Consider the following 26,151-nt stretch of genomic DNA (forward strand, 5'->3'; position numbering starts at 1 on the left):
ATCCGGACTGTGAATCACAACATCATTCAGATAGGCAGTTGCATACAGTCTCCCATGTAACCCAAACGGCAACTCCTTATACTGATAGAGCCCTTCTGGAACAAAGAAGGCTACTTTTTCATTTGCAGTGTCAGTCAATGGTACTTGCCAATAACCTTTTCTCAGATCCAGTGTGGTGATCTATTTGAATGTTCCTAGCCTGTCAGATCATCCACACAGGGAATAAGGTATGCATCAAACTTGGACACTGGGTTTAGCTTACAAAAATTGTTACAGAATCGTAGGCTCCATTAAGTTTCAGGATTAGAACTATGGGGTCGAACCACTGACTGTTGGACTCTTCCATAACATCAAGTCTGTCACGAAGAAGATTGCGGCACCTGCGGGTATTGGCACTGCTACACTAGGAGGCGCGGAGTCTAACACGCCGCCGATCTTCACCAGGGACCCCCCACAAGGAAGTTTGGACTTCGCGGCGAATGACGTGCAGGTCGCGGCCCTCCCAGGGAGCTACCTGCGAGGTGGCGTAGGTAATCGTGGTCGTACAAGCTGAAGTCTGTAACCGTGCGGGCAGATAAGGTACAAAATCAGGAGGCAGAGAATGGTCAACAAGCCAAGGGTCAATCCGGAGAGTAATATGCAGGACCAAGGGAGAATCCAAAGCAGAGTCAGGAAGAGCTGGGTCGGTACACTGGAATGCAATCAGAATATATATATAATATATAATATGAGAAAACGTTGGAGGCTATAATACAAGTAAACTAGTTGCTCTGGCACCCTAGTGGTGTCAGAGCAGGAAATATATACACAGGAGTCAGCCCTCATTGGTGGGCAGTGGGTCGGAGGTCAGACGCGCTGACCGCCGACAGGAAGCAGAGAAGCGCGTCCCGTTGCTAGGCAATGGGCCCACATGCGTAGGAGCTGGCCGGAAGGAGCGTCCCCGTTTCCTAGCAACGGGGCACTCCGAAAGAAGACGACCGTCCCCGGCAAGCGAGGCACGGGGACGGCGTCTGATAGAATCCCCCACCTCATAATTGGAGAAATTAGCGGATAATGACCACTGCTTGAGGAAGGCAGCCAACAAGCGAGGAGCATGTAAATCTTCTTTAAAAAACCCAAGACCTCTCCTCAGGTCCGAAACCCCTCCAATGCACAAGATATTGCAACCGTCCTCGAAGTTTGCGTTCCGCAAGGACTTGGCTAACTTCATATTCATCACCGGTAGTGGTAGGAATGGCTCGAGGAATAGGGGTGACATGAGAAAATTTCTTGAGTACCAGAGGTTTGAGGAGCGAGATATGAAAGGTGTTATGGATCTTCAAAGTAGGAGGGAGTTGGAGTCTAAAGGTAACTGGATTAATTACTTGAATCACCGGGAAGGGACCAATGAAACGAGGTGCCAATTTCATAGAGTGGACCCGTAATCTAAGGTTCCGCGTGGACAGCCATACTTTGTCCCCAACTTGGAGGACCGGCACTAATCTCCGATGGTGGTCAGCAGATTTATAATTATGTCCGGACCTTAGGAGGTTTTGCTTAGTGGAAGCCCATAGTTTAGCCATATCTTGAGTCATGGCATGGGCGACAGGAACCGTGGGAGACAGAGAGGAGAACATGGGGAGAATAGGATGGGTACCATACACGGTGAAGAAGGGAGAATATCCAGAAGAAGAATGTGAATGATTGTTGTGGGCAAATTTGGCCCAAGGCAGCAGAAGACTCCAATTGGACTGGTTGTGAGATGAGAAGCAGCGGAAGAATAATTCCAAGTCCTGATTTACCCATTCTGTCTGCCCGTTGGTTTGTGGGTGCTAGCCAGAGGAAAATTTAAAGGCAATGCCTAAATCCTTGCAAAAGGCCCTCCAAAAGCGAGATATGAACTGGAAGCCACAGTCAGAGATTATCTCCTGAGGACAACCGTGGAGGCGAAAGATTTCCTTGATGAAAACTTGTGCAAATTTGGAGGCAGATGGAAGACCCTTTAGTGGGACAAAATGGGCCATCTTAGAAAATCTATCCACTGTTACCCAAATGGTGTTGAAGCCATAGCTGGGAGGCAAATCAGTGATGAAGTCCATAGAGGTGCTAGACCAAGGATGATCAGGAATGGGAAGTGGTTGCAATAGTCCCGCAGGAAGTTGCCTGGGAACTTTGTTCTGGGCACAGATAGTACAAGACGCTACGAAGTCCCGGACATCCGTACGGACAGTTGGCCACCAATAATGTAGAGATAATAGCGAGAGGATCTTCTCTGTACCGGCATGTCCAGCAAATCTTGAAACATGTGCCCAACGGAGCGCCTTCAGACGTAGGTGAGATTCTAGAAAAGAACAACCCAAAGGGGGTTACGAGTGATAACCACAATGCAGGAAGGTTCGATAACCGGTGGAGGCTCAGCAATGGGTGGTATATCGGAGATATCGAAAGACCGGGAGAGGGCATCAGCCTTGGAATTCAGAGTACCAGCACGGTAGGTGAGTTTCACATCAAACTGATCAAAAAACGAAGACCACCTGGCTTGACGGGGATTCAAATACCGGGCATCTCGAAGATAGATGAGGTTTTTATGATCGGTGAAGACGGTAACCGGGTAGAGAGCGCCCTCTAGAAGATGATGCCATTCCTCAAGCGCAGACTTTACTGCAAGTAACTCTTTGTCACCAATGCCGTAGTTAGCCTCGGGGGGGAGAGAATCTCCTAGAGAAGAAGCCACAGGGAAGGAGTGTCCCAGAGATGGATTCCTGTGATAATACTGCCCCAACACCGACAGAGGAAGCATCTACTTCTACTAGGAAGGGTTTGTTCTGATCTGGCTGAGCAAGCACGGAAGCAAACGAAACGGCCTTCTTAAGTAATTCAAAGGCGGAAATGGCCTCCGAAGAAGACCAATTCTGGGGATTAGCTGACCTTCTCGTAAGGGCGGTGATGGGAGCAATGATGGAGGAAAATTGTGGATAAACTGCCAGTAATAGTTGGCGAAGCCAATAAATCTCTGAATAGCCTTTGGGCCAATTGGTCTTGGCCAATTGAGAATGGCGGATAACTTCACTGGATCCATCTGGAGACCGGTTCCCGACACAATGTAGCCCAGAAAAGGAATCTGTGGCACCTCGAAGACATATTTCTCGAGCTTACAATATAACTTATTGGAACGTAAGCGAGATAAGACTTCTTTCACATGAAGACGATGGGATGGTAAATCAGGAGAGAAGATTAAAATGATGTCTTCGTAGGCTACCACAGAAATGTGGAGGAGGTCCTGAAAAATCTCATTAATAAAAGACTGGAAAACAGCAGGGGCGTTGCAAAGGCCGAAGGGCATGACTAGGTACTCATAGTGCCCTTCTCTAGTACAGAAAGCAGTCTTCCACTCGTCTCCTGGGCGTATTTGGATGAGGTTATATGCCCCTCGCAGATCCAACTTAGTAAAGATCTTTGATCCAGCGATCCTGTCAAAAAGCTCGGAGATAAGTGGTAAAGGGTACCTGTTCTTGATGGTGATGGCATTCAGTCGCCGGTAATCAATACAAGGCCGTAAGGTGCCATCCTTCTTTTTAACAATGAAAAAATTCTGCACCAGCGGGGGAGGTAGACTTTCTGATGAAGCCTCGCTGGAGATTTTCAGTGATATATGTTGCCATTGCCGAATTCTCGGGGAGAGACAATGGATAAATTCTGCCCTTGGGAAGCGGTTTATCCGGTAGTAACTCAATAGCGCAATCCCAGGGGCGGTGGGGAGGAAGAGATTCAGCAGCGGTCTCCAGGAAGGAGATGTAGGGAGTTGACAAGTCAACTTGAGGAGAAGTCACATGACACTGGAGAGAGGATTGTCCAGGTTTAACGCTGGAGAGGCAGGACTTGAAGCATTGGGGGTCCCATGAGATAACCATCGCACGATTCCAATCAAATTGGGGAGAATGAAGCTTGAGCCAAGGTAATCCTAGAATAACAGAATTTACAGAACGAGGAAGAACCAAGAACTCGATAACTTCAGAATGTAGCACCCCTACCGTCAGCCGAATGGGAGCGCAGATGTGAGAAACGGAACCATTGTAAATTCGATTCCCATCCACATCGGTGAGAAACAGTGGCTGAGGCAAATTGGAGTTGCGATGCCAGTGTGGCAGAGATGAAATTTCTGGCGGAGCCGGAGTCCACAAAGGCTAAGGTCTCAAAGGGGCCGACCGGAGTATTCAGGGAGATGGGCATGAGGCAATCAGTGCCAGAATTAGAGTAGGGAGTAGTAACCCCAACACCTAGGTCGGCCTCCCTGCCACCGACTAGGAGCGGACGTTTCCCGGTCTCTTGGTGCAAGAAGAGATAACATGACCTGGTTCCCCGCAGTATAAACAGAGATTTTGCTTGAAGCGTCGCTGACGTTCTTCAGGGGATAACCGGGTAACGGCCAATCTGCATGAGTTCTTCCAAAGGTGCAGGGTTCTGAAACAGAGGAGCAAGGCGTGGAGAGATCCGTCTGGTAGCAGAGCGTTCCTGAGTACGCTCCCGAAAACGCAGATCGATGCGATTACATAGAGAAATTAGGGAGTCAAGATCAGCAGGGAGATCACGTGAAACTAATTTGTCTTTGACGCGATCTGCCAGGCAATGCCAGAATGTGGCCACTAAAGCTTCATTATTCCACCTGAGTTCGGAGTAGAGTGTGCGAAATTGAATCGCGTACTGACCGACTGTCAGAGATCCCTGGTGAAGGTTCAAAAGACTGGAGGCAGCAGAAGATACCCAGCCGGGTTCATCAAAAACTCTCCGAAAAGCCTCAATAAAGGTAGATACATTAGACAAGAGAGGGTCGTTCCATTCCCACAGGGGGGAAGCCCAGGCAAGGTCTTGTCCAGATAAAAGGGATATAATAAAGGCCACCTTTATCCGCTCAGAGGGTAAGGATGCAGGATTACACTCAAAGTGTATTAGACACTGGTTAAGGAATCCTCTACATTTCTTGGGTTTCCCATCAAACTTGTCCGGCAGGTAAAGTTTTAAGGAAGCGGTAGAAGCCACAACAGAAGAGGATGAGGCAGCCCCGGCCCCAGAGATCATCACAGGAACAGCTTGGGCAGAGGTCACAAAAGCCTGGAGAGATTTGAGACGTGCAGCGACACCTTGGATGCACTGGAGCAGCTGCGCCTGTTCGGACTCCTGTTTTTCAACTCTGTGGGCAAGGTGGAGAAGTAGGTCTCTGGCAGATCACCTGGTGTTTCTGTCGACATGGCAAGAGCAAGCTGTCACGAAGAAGATTGCGGCACCTGCGGGTATTGCCACTGCTACACTAGGAGGCGCGGAGTCTAACACGCCGCAGATCTTCACCAGGGACCCCCGCAAGCAGGGCCAGTGCTAGGGTTTTCGGCGGATTAGGCAAAATTTCAACACCCCACCCCCTGACATACACAATAAATAAATGATTAGATTTTATTTACCTGGTCTGTAGATGCAGGGGGGGCTCTTCAAACCTCTTCTCTTCTCTTTTCTTTTCTTTTCTTCTCTTCTCTTATCTCTTTCCTATGGCTGCTCCTCATCTTCTTCACACAGGAGGCGGAGCGATGCATGGTGGGAGGGGAGGGGGGCGTCTGGAAAGAACTTTATTCACACTGTCTTTCACTGACAGACAGTGTGATAATACAGCAGGCGCCGCCGGGTAAAGATCTGTCACCTGATCACTGACGTCAGTGATCAGGTGTGCAATGCACCGGGCGCATCAGAATGAATTGACAGTGGTGGCGGATATTGAAAAAACAGCGGCGGCACCCCGCCCTGCAGGTCCCGGTGCCCTGCCCTGCAGGTCCCGGCACCCTAGGCAACTGCCTAAGGTTGCCTAATGGGAGCACCGGGCCTGCCCGCAAAGAAGTTCGCGGCGAACGACGTGCAGGTTGCGGCCCTCCCAGGGAGCTACCTGCGAGATGGGGTAGGTAATTGTGGTCGTACAAGCTGAAGTATGGAACCGTGCGGGCAGATAAGGTACAAAATCAGGAGCCAGAGAATGGTCAACAAGCCAAGGGTCAATCCGGAGAGTAATATGCAGGACCAAGGGAGAATCCAAAGCAGAGTCAGGAAGAGCCGGGTCGGTACACTGGAATACAATCAGAATATATATTGTAACAAAAGGAGGCATTTAGCTGGCAATATGCAGAGAAAGCAGGGAAGTAGAGTAAAACATTGGCACAGTTATGTACCTAGGTGGAGATTAAACCAGGTAAAAACATATGTGTAGTTTAAAATTGGTTTACTTACATGATTTAAAAGCTGCTTCCTCTCAGCAAACAGACAGGGTGGGTCTGATAGTCTAAACAGAGCCAGGGATCAACGCTGGGCTAGCTGGCTGATCTGGACAGAGAGCTGGACTATGTATAGTAAGCGTTGAGGGTCTCCATAATTGCTGTGCAAGTATACGGTGTCAAAACATTATTACCATCCTGACAATAAAGAACCATAAAAAGGAAGAAGTTGTACGCGTGTGCTTCTGCAGTAGCGGGCTCTTGCCACAAGTGGTGTCAGGAGTAGGATGCTCTGGAAAGTAAGTTTCCGCTACCCAACCCGCGCAGACGTCAACATGGAGGAAGTACTGAGAACCCTTGTGAATGTGGCCGCTGCGCAGCAACAGCAGCAAGCTCAGATGCTACAAGTCGCCGAGGCACAGGTGGAAAATACAAGGCTCTTAAGAGAAGAGTTAAGCCAGGTGAGGCATGACAGAAATGAACCATCTGGTCCTGTTCTCCAGAAAATGTCACCAGCTGATGACATAGAAGCATATCTGGTGTCTTTAGAGAGACTTGCAAAAAGGGCAAAATGGCCTCCTAAAGATTGGCTGAGAGACTGGCGCCATATCTGACTGGTGAAGCTCAGCGAGCTTATATGGATCTTGATGAGGAACGGGCCTCTGATTATCTGTGTCTAAAGTCTGAGATATTGGCTCGCATTGGAGTTTCCGGGCCAGGCCGCGCCCAGCGCTATCACCAATGGCGCTATGATAAAGAAAAACCGGTCAGAGCGCAAGTGGCTGAGCTTTCTAAAATTTTAAAGAAATGGCTGCAGCCTGAGGAGAATTCGCCTTCTCGGATTATTGAAGTTCTGGCGATAGATCACTGCATCCGGGGGCTGAACCGTGGTTTGCAAAGGTGGGTTCTGCAATCAGACCCACAAACTTATGAAGAGCTTGCCACCGTGGTAGAAAGGTTTTGTGCGCTACAGCAAATGACTAAAGAACCTGCATTTGTGCCAAAACCGCTGCCACGCCAAAAGCCAGGTTTGACAATCCTTGCCACAGGGCCCAATGGCAAAACTGCTAAGGACAGAGGGCCAGGTGCAAAGCTGTCTAATCTGAAGTGTTTTGAATGTGGTGAGCCAGGCCACTTTAAGGCAGAGTGTCCTAAACTACAGGAACCCATGGACTGTTCTGTAGCAAATATTGGACCTGCATTTCCAAGCTGTTTTACCATGAGTCCCACATCAGGAAGTCCTTGTTTGTTCTGGGTGACTGTGCTAATCAACCAAAACCTTGTTCTGGCCTTGGTTGACTCAGGGAGTGAACTCTCATTGGTTTCCAGCTCTGCTTTACCCGAAACCATAACTTCTCAGTTGCCCAAAGTGAAAGTTCTTTGCGTACATGGCACAACAGAGGAGTATGAAAGAACAATACTACCAGTCACACTTAAAGACAAAACTGTTATGGTGGTAGCTGCCATAGCACCTAAACTCCCATATCCACTCATTTTGGGGCGAGATTTCCCACTGTTTAATGATGTCCTCGGTGAGCGGATCCGGCCGGACATGCCGGCAACTGATGCAACGGTCGGAAGCCCGGTCTTAAAGGAACCGCCTAAAGATCCACAACATCTGGACATCGATCTTTGGGAACTGCCAAACAGGAATGCCATCCTGGTAGTCACAGCAGGAGTTCCACAAAAGCATCCACCTGTGGGGAAACATGGACAATATAAAAACGGAATGTGAAATCCAAATAGCGCTTCACTTTTAACAGCCGCCCGCTGGAATTCAAAGGGAATATACACAACTTCCCAACAATTCATAGACAAATTACAATAATATGAAGACCTACAGGCGCTTATAAATATTCTTTCTAAATAAATAATAAAGATAATACTTAAATTTGGTGATGACCACCCTCCGATTCTTATTTCTCACAAGTATTCATGTGATCATGGAACAGAGAAAAAAAGGACAATATAGTGTAATAGAGTCCAATTAATATATATAACAAAAAATAAAAAATAAATAATAAATAAAAAATAAAAATAAAAAATAAATAAATAGTTCAATAGACACAGAAGATCTTCTCTTATATGTAGACACCCCCTATGGTGGGGTACTCACAAGAGTCAGATGAAATATGGGCTCATCAAAAGATAACTTGTCTTTTCTTTTCATATAGTCTCCATCCATGGGATATTTCCATTAACACGAATTTTAGATGTTTCACCAGCATAAAAAAAGAAATAAAATATCTCTAGTGTGATATTGCTTGGATAAAAATTTATTCATATAATCACAGAGATATATAGTATAAAAACAAAGTATATCTACTCATACCAGATAGATGAAATATTCAGGCAGTTGGTAAAGGTTCCACAAAGTTTCCAAACTGGTTCCCATGCAGAGTACACCAAAACATAAACATCCATTCAGTGTAAGAGATATTAAAATCAGTAATAAACAAGCTCCAACATGTTTCGACCTGAACTGGTCTTTTTCAAGGTGCATAGTTAACTGATCTTTCCTATAGGCTATTTATATTCAAACCCTCCAATAAGGGCATTCTTTCAATTAGTTTGGTGAAACATCATAATTTCCATATATCAGCAATTCCAAATCCAGTTACTTATATCACATAAAAGCAATAAATGAATATAATTGTTCTTACTTTCCCTTTCATTAAAACAAGAAAAGAAAAAAAAAAGAGAAAAAAAAATAAAAAAAAAATAAAAAAAAATTCTAACTATAACAGCGCTATGTCACTTCCGGTTTTGAACATAGTGACATCATATCCGGTTTAGCGATATTCTAAAAGATACAAATATGGTACACAGAAAATCCTTGCAATTAGATATTCTAAGTGAGAGATGCATACAAATACCAACCATATATGAGAGTAAAACGAAAATGTGCTTGGGCAGGATATTGAAAATAGCGCTACATCACTTCCGGTTATGGGGACTTCCGGTTTCGTGACATAGATATATTTCCATGTAAAACACTATTCTATGATTCCTGCTTAGTATTTCTCAACCACCGTGATATATACAGGGGTAAGTATACACATAACTCACAGAAATGAATAAATATCAATCATGTGACATCACTTCCATTTTTTCGATTTGTCAATATCATACAGGATTCCAGTTACATATATATCAAATGGGCCCCCATCGCTCAAGCATAATACAGACATAATGACATATTATATAACATTTTACAAACATCAATGAAGTGACATATATAACAATATTGAGATCCTTTCTTATTGTTTAGGATACTGGCGTCACTTCCGGTTTTGTAGTATAATGCAGGGTCTTTCAAAGATGTATTGTTTACATAGGTTGCCATGGAAACAAAAAGAAAAATAAAAAATAAGGAGAAAAAAATAAAAAAATAATTACACATAACAGAAGCACAGAAAATGACTTGACAATATCAAGTAACATTGAGACATCTCAGATGAATAATAGTTCAAGTCAGAAAACACTTTAACTCAAAGTCCCTGTTTAACCCTTTAGGGATTAGACTATCAAGTTTATAAATCCAAGACATTTCTGTTCTTGCTAATAAATTGTCTATGTTTCTGATTTTTCAATTACTCTGTATGGAGTCAATGGCCATAAAAAAAAGTCAGTTCAGAAGGTGAGCAATTAATATCTCTTACACTGAATGGATGTTTATGTTTTGGTGTACTCTGCATGGGAACCAGTTTGGAAACTTTGTGGAACCTTTACCAACTGCCTGAATATTTCATCTATCTGGTATGAGTAGATATACTTTGTTTTTATACTATATATCTCTGTGATTATATGAATAAATTTTTATCCAAGCAATATCACACTAGAGATATTTTATTTCTTTTTTTATGCTGGTGAAACATCTAAAATTCGTGTTAATGGAAATATCCCATGGATGGAGACTATATGAAAAGAAAAGACAAGTTATCTTTTGATGAGCCCATATTTCATCTGACTCTTGTGAGTACCCCACCATAGGGGGTGTCTACATATAAGAGAAGATCTTCTGTGTCTATTGAACTATTTATTTATTTTTTATTTTTATTTTTTATTTATTATTTATTTTTTATTTTTTGTTATATATATTAATTGGACTGTATTACACTATATTGTCCTTTTTTTCTCTGTTCCATGATCACATGAATACTTGTGAGAAATAAGAATCGGAGGGAAACATGGACAGTCCAAACTAGCATTGGTCGGTGATGTCGCAGATGAGCCCACCCCGCCTGTCAGTGAGGATACGGACTGGTCCGCAATACCAATTTTGTTTCCTTTGCAGGACTTTGCTCGAGACCAACTTAATGATGCCACTTTGGAACATGCCTTTAAAAGTGTGACTGAGGTAAATGGGGTAGCGAAAGCCGCCCAGCCTGCAGAAGGTATACTATATTTTATTGTTAAAAATAATTTCCTGTATAGAGTTGCTAATGTACAGGGGGAAAAAGTAGAACAACTAATTGTTCCTCAGGTCCATGTAACCCTAGTGTTAAAAGCAGCACATACACATGTCTGTGGGGGACACCTAGGGGAGGATAAAACACGGGAACGAGTTCTGCTTAGGTTTTACTGGCCCGGTGTACACATGGCAGTGAAAAAGTATTGCCGGTCCTGTCCCATTTGTCAGAGAACCTGTCCCAAACCCATGTACAGGGCACCTCTCATTCCAATACCAATAGTACAAGTTCCCTTTGAACGGATAGCTATGGACCTTGTGGGCCCCTGGAAAAATCTGCACGTGGGCACCAATATATACTAGTGGTGCTTGACTATGCAACCAGGTATCCAGAGGCAATTCCCCTACGAAACATAAAGTCCAGCACCATAGCTAAAGAACTTGTATTGATGTTTACGTGCTTGGGAATACCCAAAGAAATTCACACATACCAGGGTACTCCATTCATGTCTAAACTGATGAAGGACATGTGCCAGTTGCTAGGGGTTACGGTGCTTCACACCTCTGTATACCATCCACAAACAGATGGCTTGGTGGAACGCTTTAACCGCACATTAAAGCACATGCTCAGGAAAGCAGTGGCTCAAGAGAAAAAAGATTGGGACACTCTTATTCTCTATTTGATGTTTGCCATCCGTGAGGTAACTCAAGCTTGAACAGGGTTTAGTCCCTTTGAGTTATTGTTTGGTAGACAGCCCAGGGGTATCTTGGATATGTTAAAAGAAGGGTGGGAGTAGCAAGGTCCCAGAGAGCCAAATCTGGTACAATTTGTGTCCCAAATGTATGAGAGGCTAGGAAAGATAGGGCCCATTGTGCAGCAACATGTAAAAGAGGCTCAGGAACGACAGAAGAAAAGTTATGACAAAAGTGCTGTTGTTCGATCTTTCAAGCCTGGGGACAAGGTCCTAGTCCTGGTTCCTACCCAGGAAAGCAAACTTTTCGCCCATTGGCAGGGTCCATATAAAGTTCTAGAGGCTGTCGGTCATGTCAATTAAAGAGTCCACCAGTTAGGTAGGAGAAGGGAGGAGCAAATATATCATGTGAACCTCCTTAAACCCTGGCAGGATGATGAAACCTATCCTCAGGTAGTGAGTACTGCCATTGAAAAGTCTGAAGTGCCCATAGAGCCAGCCTTTGCCATTCAGCAGAGACAACAGACTGAAGAAATGATTTGCCATAACAGGGATGTCTTCTCTTCCATTCCAGGGCGCACTACCTTAATCGAATACGACATTGTCACTGCGCCAGGAGTCATTGTCAAGCAGAAGCCATATCGTATTCCAGAAGCCAGACGGGTGGACGTGAGAAAGGAGGTCGAGAAGATGCTCCAGTTAGATGTAATTGAAGAGTCCACTAGTGAATGGAATAGTCCCATTGTGCTTGTCCCGAAACCCAATGGGATAATTAGGTTCTGCAATGACTTTAGGCGCCTAAACAGTATGTTGCAGTTTGATGCCTATCCGATGCCACGTGTGGATGAACTAGTGGAAAATCTTGCTGGTAGCAATTATTTAACAACCCTTGATCTAACAAAGGGTTATTGGCAAGTTCCCCTGACTTCCACGGCCAAGCCAAAGACTGCATTTTCCACCCCTGATGGTCTCTATCAATATAAAGTCCTACCCTTTGGGTTGCATGGGGCACCTGCCACCTTCCAAAGGGCTATGAATAAATTGCTACGACCTCATACAGCTTATGCAGCTGCTTACTTGGACGATATAGTGATTTATACCCCAGACTGGGGATCACATTTAGCCAAAGTTGAGGCGGTCTTAGCTTCATTACGGTCCGCAGGGTTAACAGCTAACCCAGAGAAATGTGCCATAGCCATGAGAGAGGCTTAATATTTGGGGTACATTGTTGGTCGAGGGCATGTAAAACCCCAGCTAGACAAAGTGGAGGCAGTCAAAAATTGGACAAGACCAGAGGAAAAAGTCACAGTTAAGAACCTTTTTAGGCTTAGTAGGTTACTACAGGTGGTTTGTAAGCCACTTCGCCACTAGAGCTGCTCCACTTACGGACATGTTAAAAAAAAGTTGTCCAGATAGATTAACCTGGTCTGACTCTGCAGAAACCGCCTGGTCTGATCTTCGGTTAGCTCTTTGTTCCTCTCCAGTTCTACTAGCACCAGATTTTACCCGGAGGTTCTTCCTCCAAACTGATGCTTCTGGTGTTGGCTTAGGTGCAGTCTTGTCACAGGAGAAGAATGGAGTAGAAAATCCTGTCCTGTACCTAAGTCGTAAGTTGCTTCCAAGGGAACAAAAATATGCCACTGTGGAGAAAGAATGTCTCGCCATAAAATGGGCTACAGAAGCTCTGCGCTATTATCTCCTAGGCAGAGAGTCACCCTAATAACAGATCATGCACCATTAAGATGGATGCAGAACAACCGGGAGGTAAATGCCAAGGTAACCCGCTGGTTCTTGGCACTACAACCTTTCAAGTTCTCAGTAGAACATAGGCCTGGGATTCTACACAAAAATGCAGATGCGTTGTCACGAAAATATGCGCTCCTCGCGAAGTCCGCGTCCCCCTACTTGGAGAGGCTACTGGGAGGGATATGTAACAAAAGGAGGCATTTAGCTGGCAATATGCAGAGAAAGCAGGGAAGTAGATTAAAACATTGGCACAGTTTAGTACCTAGGTGGAGATTAAACCAGGTAAAAAAAATATGTTAAAATTGGTTTACTTACATGATTTAAAAGCTGCTTCCTCTCAGCAAACAGACAGGGTGGGTCTGATAGTCTAAACAGAGCCAGGGATGGGCGTTTCCTTTTAAAGAGAAGGTGGGTGTGTCACCTGTCCATCAAGCTAGGCCTGTGGGAGGAGTGTCAGGTATAAAACCCTGCTTGTTTCATTGTTCAGGGAGATCAACGTTGGGCTAGCTGGCTGATCTGGACAGAGAGCTGGACTATGTATAGTAAGCGTTGAGGGTCTCCATAATTGCTGTGCAAGTATACAGTGTCAAAACATTATTACCATCCTGACAATAAAGAACCATAAAAAGGAAGAAGTTGTACGCGTGTGCTTCTGCAGTAGCTGGCTCTTGCCACAATATATATAATATATAATATGAGGAAACGCTGGAGGCTAAGATACAAGTAAACTAGTTGCTCTGGCACCCTAGTGGTTTCAGAGCAGGAAATATATACACAGGAGTCAGCCCTCATTGGTGGGCAGTGGGTCGGCGGTCAGATGCATTGACCGCCGACAGGAAGCAGAGAAGCATGTGCAGGAGCTGGCCGGAAGGAGCGTCCCCGTTGCCTAGCAACGGGGCGCTCCGAGAGAAGAAGACGACCATCCCCGGCAAGCGAGGCACGTGGACGGCATCTGATACAGTCCTAACATTTTTTTATCCTCCAAGGAAATAGGCTCTCGCTGGCTTCAGGTATTCTATATGATTTTAGGTTGACCTTGACCCCTGGTTCTGTGACAATGTCATGATTTATTATGGCCGTTCAGACGGGTAGCTCTGAAAATATATCCCTATTTCCTATGAGGAACACTTTAACCTCGTTCTTTTGGGCAGCTGAAAGTGTCTCTGACACTTTTACTTCTGGAACTAAAGGGAGTTGGTTTACTGTGTGGCCAGGTTCAGTTCGCAAGGCTAACCTATCCTTCCATTGTTTTATTAGGTTAACATGGTAAATTTGGGTGGCCTTTTTTTCCCCTCCCTGGTACACCTCATTCACTTTCTCCCTCTCCTCAAACAGACTCTGTCATTTAGCCAAAAGCTTGCTTACTACCGTGTGTACCAATATAACAACTTTGTCCCCAGGGGCAAGCGTATGTACTCTGGTGTTTCCGATTTTACACCCTCTGTTGAGCTTATTGGTCCTGTTGAATGTGTTCCTTGACAATGGGCTCTACGGCAGCAATTCTATCCTGCATCTGAGATCAATGTTCAATAACACTTTTATAAGGAGTAGGTTGCTCCTCCTACATCTCTTTTGCCACATCCAGCAACCTTCTGGGGCATCTCCCATCAATAAATCAAATGGAGAGAGCTCTGTAGAGGACTGAGGAATTTATCTATTGGCCATTAACAAATATGGTAATAAATAATCCCAGTTTTTCCCATCTTTATCTACAACCTTTTTTTAGCATGCTGTTTAAGATTTTGTTGAACCCTTCTACAAACCCATCAGTCTGGAGATGGTAAACAGATGTCCTGAAGTGAGCGACCTTAAACAACTTGCACTTTTCCTTCATGATTCTAGACATAAAGAAAATGCCTTGGTCAGTCAGGTTTTCTTTATTTATTCCCACTCTGCTAGAGACATGCACAAGCTCTCTATTGTAGCTATTTTCTTGGTTTAGATATTGTGCAAATGGATGGCCTTGGAATGCCGGGTAGAATAATCCATTATCACTAGTCCATATTGATTCCCCCAAGTAGACTTTAACAAGGGCACCACAAGATCCATGGCTACCCTGTCAAACATAACCTCTATAATAGGCATGGGCATTAGTGGGTTCCTCATATGAGGTCTGGGAGCATGATACTGGCAACAGGACAATATTCCGACACCTCTTTATGCACCCCTGGCCAAAGAACCGCTGTAAAATCCTATTAGTCTTCCCTGCGCCTAAGTGTCCTGCTGTGATGTGACCATGAGCTAGGTATAATACGGTTCTCCTATATGACTGGGAAACTACCTGCTGTTATACCACATCCTCACCTCTTTTTGTAATTTGGTACAAAAACTCATTACGAGTTGCCATGTGTGAAAATGCAAGCCTGTCATCAGCTTCTACAGACTCCCCATTAATCACTTACAAAAAATGTTCTGGCTTTTATTAGGGTGGGGTCTTTTAACTGTTCTGACGCAAACAGTTCCTTCCTCATTTCAAGGTAAGGCATACTTTCATCCCTATCTACATCTTCTCCTTCTCCCTTAAGAGGTGCCTCATTTTGACCCTCATCATTTCCCCAGCCATACTAGCAAATGGAAATGGCTCTGGGTGTTCAAAAGACACACCCACTGCGGACAGACGCTCAATGCCGTTAAAAGGCTCTAAACCATTCACACTTGAGCCCATATAGGATTCTCATAATTTCCAAAAAATTAAGATCTCTCCGTATTGTAGCTTCATACACCAAGAAAGGGATCAACCTTAACTTAACAATAGAGGAACCATAATCAGTCTCAATATGCACCTCAGCAGTGACATTCAAAGGCAGCATCACATTGCATAGGTTTTTGCATAACTGGACAAACAGAAATAACATATCCTGGCATAAAACAACTAAAACATTTAAGCACATGATTGTCAAGTTTTTTGTGGAGGGGACCTTGTTGGTCTCACTGACCAGTCTCCATGCCCAGTGCCAACAGTCTTTTCCTTTTTACCTCCTCTGAACCACTCAAAATCCTTTTCTCATGGAATAGTCTTACCAGATATTACTGAAGTGTACGATAGTGGACCTAAGGGACACTGCGGAGCAGCCAGTAGTTCCTCTTTTGCCATATATCTCTCCACCAACTTGTCAGCTGTCTGAGGGTCCCTGTAGCTTACCCACTTGTGCATAACCATGGACAGAGACCTCAAATAACGGTCCATGACAACTCTTTCAGTTTCTTGGTCCATGGAGTAAACCCAACTGTTAGTTCTTCGTAGTCCTGAGCATCTGCAGTGCTTAACTAGAAGTATTTTTTTGAGCTTCTCCTGCAAGAAAAGGTGCCAACAGGCCAGGCCACTGTTCTTTAGACCAATTTTTATGCTCAGCAGTTCTCTACGAGGTGGTCAAATTTCCCTCCACATCGTCAGCAATAGTCATTTTTAGCCACTTTTACCCACGACATGAATCTGCACCGTTATCGAAAAAGGAGGGTCTCGTCCTTTAAGTTGTAGCAGTTTTCACAATTGTGCAGACCAAACACCAAATGGACTTGATTTTGGATGTGGGGCTCTGTAAATCCCAGCATGTGTCATGCTGTAAAAAGTCTCTGCAGTGTATCAATCTATTTAACTGCTGCTGAAGGGTTTTGCAAACTCCTTTAGGGGTATATTTACTAAACTACATGTTTGAAAAAAAGGAGATGTTGCCTGCAGCAACCAATCAGAATCAAGAACGTAGAATGTACTAAATAAATTATATCTAGAATCTGATTGGTTGCTATAGGACCCATCTCCACTTTTTCAAACCCGCAGTTTAGTATATATTTTACCCCTCCTGATGTGTCTATCCTGTTGCATATCTTTGTGTCATCTGCAAAGACTAATACTTTCCCTTCAATAACATTTGCAATGTCACCAATAAAGATATTAAAAAGCACTTGTCAAAGTGATCCTTGAGGTACTCCATTGGTAGCCTTTCCCTCCTATGAATGCACTCCATTTACTATAACTGTGTTTTCTATCCTGCAGCCAATATTTTATCCATTCAACCATCTTGGAATCCAATACCAAGCTTTCGAGTTTATTTAACAATAAACAAAAAATCTTCCTTTCCAGTGCTTAATATGACCGTAGCTAGACACCACTAAATGCAAGGGGTCTGCAACCCTCAAATTAAGAATAATAAAACAAAAGTATGCAACAGTGTAGCTACGAAGAAATGTAAGATCTGCAGATGTTTCAAAATTATTTATTATATAAATTAAATTCACTAAAACCATATATATCAAATATATTTATCATACATAAAAAAGGTACAGCTATATCACATATAATTCATAAAAAATGCAGATTATATCTGGAAACTGTATTACATGATAAAATACTCAATACATTACCTAATATCACATATTAAATCAATCAATTATTTGTCTATTTAGAATTTCTTTCGTTTCTCCAAGAGATCAAAAAAGTCTGTACAGCAATAATATTAATAATAAATTGGTCAAATTAATGACTCCTTTGATCCAAAAGTACTGTGAGAATATGAATATGTGGTTCCACATCTTACAATATCCTGTTGTTACTTGCTACATCCAACTGCTAATTCGAGCTGCAGTCCCAAACTTGCAAGGAACCTCCAGTATGCTTCACTGTTGCCTGCAGACACTCATTATTGTACCGCTCTCCAGACCTTCGGCTCAGAACTGAAAAAAACAGTGGGACCCAGTTACACCCATCTAATGTTGGGAGAAGTCTGGCCAGAAGCGGTCTTCATAGAAGAATTGCGGTCAAAAATCCCACCTTTGACGTGGAAACAAGGCCAAGTGATTCAACTATGTACGAAAATATAGGAACTGTGGTGCAGAAGAATGGCAGCAGGTGCTCCTGACTGATGAGTCAAAATTTGAAATATTTGGCTGTAACAGAAGGCAGTTTGTTCGACCAAAGGGCTGCAGAGCAGTACAATAATGAGTGTCTGCAGGAAACAGTGAAGCGTTGTTGGTGGAGATTCCTTGCAGGTTTGGGGCTCCATTTCAGCATATGGAGTTGGGGATTTGGTCAGGATTTATGGTGTCATCAATGCTGAAAAATACAGGCAATATCATGCAATACCATCAGGGAGGCGTCTGATTGGCTCGTAATTTATTCTGCAGCAGGACAACGGCCCCAAACATACAGCCAATGTTATTAAGATCTATCTTCATCGTAAAAAGGAACAAGGAATCCTGGAAGTTATGAAATGGCCCTAGAGAGTCCTGATCTCAACATCATCAAATCTGTCTGGGATTACATGAAGAGACTTGACCAAGCTTACATCCTCAGAAGATCTGTGGTTAGCTCTCCAACCTCCCTGCCGAGTTTCTGTAAATACTATGTGCAAGTGTAGAATAATTGATGCATTGTGTCACGGGCACTAGGAGTCTTTACCCAGGGATCACCAGGTGGTAGGCTTACCAGAGCAATATAGATGGTAATAGGGTACTCTGGTAGCTGGGTGATCACGGAACAGGAAATGGTAAATGATGAGATGCTCAGGAAAGTCTATGACTAGCAGCACTGGTAATATGGAGGTAATAATCTACGAGGAACTGTATGGACAAGGGCACGTGAAGGTAGTCAGTGGTCTGCGATAGCAAGTTGTACCACTGCTATAGTGAGGAGGAATGTCCAACAGAAACAAGGAGGTGATGAGAGTCAGCGGTCTACGGATAGCAAGTTGTACCACTGTCTGAGTGAAGGAATGGAATCCAAGTGGAGGTATCCGGGTAGTCAGTGGTCTGCGGTAGCAAGTTGTACCACTGCTATGTGAGAGGATACTGGAACAGGTGATACAGGGAACAGGGATCAGTGGTCTGTCATCAGCAAGTTGTACCACTGAATATATATGTGAGGAGGTGCACGGGGAGAGACTGCAACACAGGATATACACAGGCACCTTATACACGATCCACAGTAACATGCACAATATATATATATATGACTGAACAGGTCTGCAAATATAGAAAGTCTCTTGAAGTAGTCCAGCACAAGTTAACACAGTCAATGATGGCAATAGACTCAGCGGATAGCAGACTCCAGAGGAGAACCAACACAGTCCAGCAAGATATGCAATACACCAGCACAGTCAATGAGAAGTATGCATACCGTGGTTCAGAAGCAGACAGTCAGATAGGAGTGCAGCGATACCTGAGCGGCAGGAGGCCGGCTGGATGAGAAGTCCCAGGATAGATGAGGCAGTGGTCTAGTAGGTGCAACGCACAGGTAAGTAGACCAATAGGGACACGAATCCACAGGAATCAGTAACACGTGGAACTGGACTCATGGAGGACCCAGGAGCATGGAGATGATCCAGCAGAGGAGTAGCTGATGAGATACGAATCCAATGCTGACAGGAGGGTAGAGACCAGCGGGACACGTGAAGGCGTGGAGAGCGGATCAGTAGTAGATGGACGATAGCGCGGTCAGCAGCAGCAGGACTCTGCGGGTACACGGAGGTAACCAGTAGCAACCAATAGGTGTCAGTAGCGATGGAACACGGGAGAGCAGAGTAGACCAGGAGCTGTTGATCACGGAGAGTAGCGGATGGCAATGAGAGCAGCAGTCTCGAGGAAACACAGGAGAGCAGAGAAGAGACTGCAGTGCACAGGGGCAGCGGATAGGAATCAGCTAACTGTCACGATGATGAACACAGGCGAGTTGCAAGCTGGAGGCTGTAGTGCACAGAGGCAGCGGATAGGAATCAGCTAACAGACACGATGATGAACACAGGCGAGTTGCAAGCTGGAGGCTGTAGTGCACAGAGGCAGCGGATAGGAATCAGCTAACAGTCACGATGATGAACACAGGCGAGTAGCAAGCTGGAGGCTGTAGTGCACGGAGGCAGCGGATAGGAATCAGCTCACAGACTTGATGAGGAACAGGTGAGTGGATGTGAAGTAAAGGCTGGAGTGCACGGAGGCAACGGATAGAAACCAGCAAACAGTCACAATGAAATATAATAGCGTTGATGTGGTTTAGAGGACTGTAGTGCACGGAGGCAGCGGATAGGAATCAGCAAACAGTCACAATGATATATAATAGCGTTGAAGTGGTTTGGAAGACTGTAGTGCACAGAGGCAGCGGATAGGAATCAGCAAACAGTCACGATGATACAGTTGATGGTAGAAGTGGTATGGGAACCACAGTAGTAGAAGTGGTTTGGAAACCACAGAGGTAGAAGTGGTTTGGAAACCACAGGAATCAGCAGCGCTGAATAAACGAGGAATACAGGAACACCTTCAGAGACTCATGGGGAATGAGACTCCAAGATCAGGCAACGTGGTGTTGACCACAGGTGCTTAATATAGGGAGTGTTGCCTGATCTGCCAATTGAGTTAAAGGGACATACACTGAAGTATAGGAAAGGGCTGCGCATGCGCAGACCCTCAGGATGGAGGACGGCCACGGTTCCTAAATGTCCGGGAAGAGGCACTCACGGTCCGGTGAGTGACAGTACCCCCCCTTTTAAAGGTGGGCACAGAACGCCTGGAACCGGGCTTGTCCGGATTTTTGGAATAAAACTTCTTCAAAAGGGCAGGAGCATTAAGATCTTCAGCTTTGATCCAAGAGCGCTCCTCAGGACCAAAGCCCTTCCAATGAACGAGGAAGTGGAGGACTCCTCGCGAAATTTTTGCGTCTAGTACCTCAGTAATCTCGAAATCCTCCTCCTGATGAACTTGAACTGGCTGCGGAGCTGAGGGAGGAGTTGAGAAACGGTTGATAATAAGAGGTTTGAGCAAGGATACATGAAAGGCATTAGAAATCCGAAGATTCTTAGGAAGAAGAAGTTTCACACATACTGGATTGATTACTTGAATGATCCTATATGGACCAATAAAACGAGGGGCGAATTTCATAGATGGGACCTTCAAACGAATATTTTTGGTGGATAACCAGACACGATCTCCAATTTTTAGTGGTGGAATAGCCCGCCTCTTCTTATCTGCGAAAGATTTATATTTGATAGATGTCTTCTTTAAACAGGTTTTAACCTGAGACCAGATATTTTTAAAGGTCTGACAAACAGTTTCCACCGCAGGAACTTGGGTGGGCGGGAGGGCAGGAAATTCCGGAAAAGACGGATGGTGACCGTAGACCACAAAAAATGGAGTTTTGGATGATGACTCATGGTACATGTTGTTATGGGCGAATTCAGCCCAAGGAAGCAACTCTACCCAGTTGTCTTGATTGGCTGATGAGAACATCCTTATAAAAGTCTCAAGATCTTGATTGACACGTTCAGTTTGTCCGTTAGATTGCGGATGGTAAGAAGATGAGAGTGCTAATCGTATGCCCAAGGTTTTACAAAGGGCTCGCCAGAATCTGGAAACGAATTGTACTCCTCTATCCGACACAATCTCAGACGGACATCCATGGATACGGAAGATCTCTTTAATGAAATGTTCAGCCAGAATAGACGAGGAAGGCAAACCAGCCAGAGGAATGAAATGAGCCATCTTCGAAAATCTGTCCACCACCACCCAAATAGTGTTATGATTCTTACTAGGTGGTAAGTCAGTAACGAAATCCATACTAATATGGGTCCACGGTTTGGACGGAATGGGTAGTGGTCGCAGCAACCCTGCTGGAGTTCTGCGGGAGGATTTGAACTGGGAACATAGCTCACAGGAAGCAATGAACTCTTTGACGTCTCTCCTCATTGAAGGCCACCAGTAACTTCGAGAGAGAATCTCAAAGGTCTTGTGTTCACCGGCGTGTCCAGAAAAACGAGAGGCATGGAACCACGAAAGGATTTTCCTCCTTAGAGTAGGAGGCACGAGGGTCTTCCCAAATGGTAGCGTTTTGGTGGATGAAGCAGCCAGTGAGATACATTTGGGGTCTAGAATGGTATGGTTGGAAACCTCTTCTATATCAGAGGACGTCACAAAAGCTCTAGATAAAGCGTCAGCTTTTTTGTTCTTGGCAGCTGGTTTGAAGGTTATTATTAATTCAAAACGGGAAAAGAAAAGAGACCATCTTGCTTGACGAGGGTTCAAGCATTGGGCAGACTGGAGATATGACAAGTTCTTATGATCCGTGAAGATCGTCACCGGATGGCGAGCTCCTTCCAATAAGTATCTCCATTCCTCTAATGCAGCTTTGATAGCCAGTAACTCCTTGTCCCCGATAGTATAATTCTTCTCTGCGGGCAGGAGACCCCGAGAATAGAAGGCACAAGGATGAAATTTTTGCTGTTCCGAGCGTTGGGAGAGAATAGCTCCTAAGCCCACATTAGAGGCATCTACTTCCAGGAAGAAGGGGAGTGTCACATCAGGCTGTCGAAGGATTGGAGCCGAAGAGAAGGACTCTTTTAGTGTTTGAAAGGCTTGAAGAGCCTCAGGTGACCATTGCTTAGGATTAGCCCCCTTCCTAGTCAGGGCCACAATAGGAGATGCAATGGAAGAAAAGTCTTGAATGAAGCGTCTATAGTAATTGGCAAAACCTAAAAAACGCTGGATAGCACGAAGAGTAGTTGGCTGGGGCCAATGTAGTACAGCATTCACCTTGTCGGGATCCATCTTCAGGCCAACTCCGGAAACTATATACCCCAAGAATGGAATCTGGGGTAATTCGAATGAACATTTTTCTAATTTACAGAACAATGAATTTTTCCGTAGCCTGGAGAGGACTTCTGCCACATGTTGGTGGTGAGAAGGCAGGTCCTGTGAAAAGATCAATATGTCGTCCAGGTAGACAACGACACATACATATAATAAGTCCCGGAAGATCTCATTGATGAAACCTTGAAAAACAGCGGGGGCATTACACAGCCCGAAAGGCATTACCAGATATTCGTAATGCCCGTCTCTGGTGTTAAACGCTGTCTTCCATTCGTCACCGGAACGGATTCTGATTAAATTGTAGGCACCACGAAGATCCAACTTAGTAAAGATACGGGCTCCCTTGATGCGATCGAATAGCTCAGTGATCAGCGGAATGGGATACCGATTCTTGATAGTAATGGCATTGAGTCCACGAAAATCTATGCAAGGGCGTAAAGATCCATCCTTCTTTTTAACGAAGAAGAACCCAGCTCCAGCGGGAGAGGTGGAAGGTCGAATAAACCCACGCTGGAGGTTCTCCTGTATATACTCAGATGTAGCTTGAGTTTCAGGTAACGAGAGTGGATAGACCCGGCCCCTGGGGGGAGTCTTGCCAGGTAGAAGGTCGATCGGACAATCCCAAGAACGATGAGGAGGAAGACGTTCAGACTGAGCTTTATCAAAAACATCAGTAAATGAAGCATATTGAGGAGGGAGTCCCGGTGAGGTAGACGAGATGGAAGATTGCTGTACTTTGAGTGGAATGACTTGGGAAAGGCAACGATGGTGACATTCAGACCCCCAAGACGTGACTTGAGGGGTGCGCCAGTCAATCTGGGGAGAGTGACACTGAAGCCATGGAAGGCCTAAGACAATTGGACTTGTCGTAACAGGAAGGATTAAAAACGATATTTCTTCATGATGCAGGGCACCAATCTGAAGGGTTACTGGAGACGTACTCTGAGTGATGAGACCGTTGATGAGACGTGATCCATCTATAGCTGTCACAGTAATGGGTGTTTTTAAGGTAATCACTGGTAGAGACCATTGATTTACTAATGATTTGGAAATAAAATTTCCTGCTGCTCCGGAATCAATCAATGCCTGTGACTCAAAGGTTTTGGTAGCACAGGAAATCGTAACGTCAAAGGCGCAGACTTTAGATTTCATGGAAGATGGAGAGGACTCCAGGGACCCTAACTTCACCTCTCCAGAACTAGTTAGGGCCTGGCATTTCCCGATCTCTTAGGGCAAGAGCTGAGAATATGAGTGGAATCAGCACAATAGATACAGAGTCTATTCTTTACTCTTCGTTTCCTCTCCTCGGAAGATAATTTGGAACGTCCTATCTCCATGGGGATCACAGAGGGTGAAACTGGACGAAATTGAGGGTTAGAACGAAGAGGTGCTTTAGTAGAAGTTGTTTTCTCAGCCTCTCTTTCACGAAATCTCATATCAACACGATGGCATAGAGAGATCAAATCTTCAAGTGACGAAGGAAGCTCTTGAGTAGTCAGTGCATCTTTAATTTTATCGGAAAGCCCCTGCCAGAAGGCGGCAACTAGGGCTTCAGTATTCCACTGAAGTTCAGAGGCTAAGATCCTAAATTGAATGACGTACTGGCCTACTGTATGAGATCCTTGTCGTAGACGGAGGATGCTGGAAGCAGCGGAGGTCACACGACCTGGTTCATCGAACACACTTCGGAATGTAGAAATGAATTTGGCACTATCTTGTAATATTGGATCGTTTCTTTCCCACAGAGGGGAGGCCCAAGCCAGGGCTTGTCCTGAAAACAAAGAGATAAGATAGGCCACTCTGGAACGATGGGTAGAAAAATTTTGAGGTTGGAGCTCAAAATGGACTGAACATTGGTTAAGGAAACCCCTACAAGTTTTGGGGTCTCCATCGTATTTTGACGGAGTAGGCAGGTGAAGCGTGGAAGCTGTAGACACCTGGGATGGCACTGGGGAAACGGAGGAAAGCACAGGAACCTCAGTAGTAGCTGTCACAGTCTGTCCAGATGTTCCTTGGGAGGTTAATGACTGATAACACTGAAGTAACAGCTGTTGGCGGGCATCCTGTTGCTCCACACGGCTGACCAGATGCTGCAGCATCTCCTTGGCGGTAGGTTCCGTATCTGGGTCTGTCATGGCCTGATCTTACTGTCACGGGCACTAGGAGTCTTTACCCAGGGATCACCAGGTGGTAGGCTTACCAGAGCAATATAGATGGTAATAGGGTACTCTGGTAGCTGGGTGATCACGGAACAGGAAATGGTAAATGATGAGATGCTCAGGAAAGTCTATGACTAGCAGCACTGGTAATATGGAGGTAATAATCTACGAGGAACTGTATGGACAAGGGCACGTGAAGGTAGTCAGTGGTCTGCGATAGCAAGTTGTACCACTGCTATAGTGAGGAGGAATGTCCAACAGAAACAAGGAGGTGATGAGAGTCAGCGGTCTACGGATAGCAAGTTGTACCGCTGTCTGAGTGAAGGAATGGAATCCAAGTGGAGGTATCCGGGTAGTCAGTGGTCTGCGGTAGCAAGTTGTACCACTGCTATGTGAGAGGATACTGGAACAGGTGATACAGGGAACAGGGATCAGTGGTCTGTCATCAGCAAGTTGTACCACTGAATATATATGTGAGGAGGTGCACGGGGAGAGACTGCAACACAGGATATACACAGGCACCTTATACACGATCCACAGTAACATGCACAATATATATATATATGACTGAACAGGTCTGCAAATATAGAAAGTCTCTTGAAGTAGTCCAGCACAAGTTAACACAGTCAATGATGGCAATAGACTCAGCGGATAGCAGACTCCAGAGGAGAACCAACACAGTCCAGCAAGATATGCAATACACCAGCACAGTCAATGAGAAGTATGCATACCGTGGTTCAGAAGCAGACAGTCAGATAGGAGTGCAGCGATACCTGAGCGGCAGGAGGCCGGCTGGATGAGAAGTCCCAGGATAGATGAGGCAGTGGTCTAGTAGGTGCAGCGCACAGGTAAGTAGACCAATAGGGACACGAATCCACAGGAATCAGTAACACGTGGAACTGGACTCATGGAGGACCCAGGAGCATGGAGATGATCCAGCAGAGGAGTAGCTGATGAGATACGAATCCAATGCTGACAGGAGGGTAGAGACCAGCGGGACACGTGAAGGCGTGGAGAGCGGATCAGTAGTAGATGGACGATAGCGCGGTCAGCAGCAGCAGGACTCTGCGGGTACACGGAGGTAACCAGTAGCAACCAATAGGTGTCAGTAGCGATGGAACACGGGAGAGCAGAGTAGACCAGGAGCTGTTGATCACGGAGAGTAGCGGATGGCAATGAGAGCAGCAGTCTCGAGGAAACACAGGAGAGCAGAGAAGAGACTGCAGTGCACAGGGGCAGCGGATAGGAATCAGCTAACTGTCACGATGATGAACACAGGCGAGTTGCAAGCTGGAGGCTGTAGTGCACAGAGGCAGCGGATAGGAATCAGCTAACAGACACGATGATGA

This window comes from Mixophyes fleayi, chromosome 3 (assembly GCF_038048845.1).
Source record: "Mixophyes fleayi isolate aMixFle1 chromosome 3, aMixFle1.hap1, whole genome shotgun sequence".
Lineage (NCBI taxonomy): Eukaryota > Metazoa > Chordata > Amphibia > Anura > Limnodynastidae > Mixophyes > Mixophyes fleayi.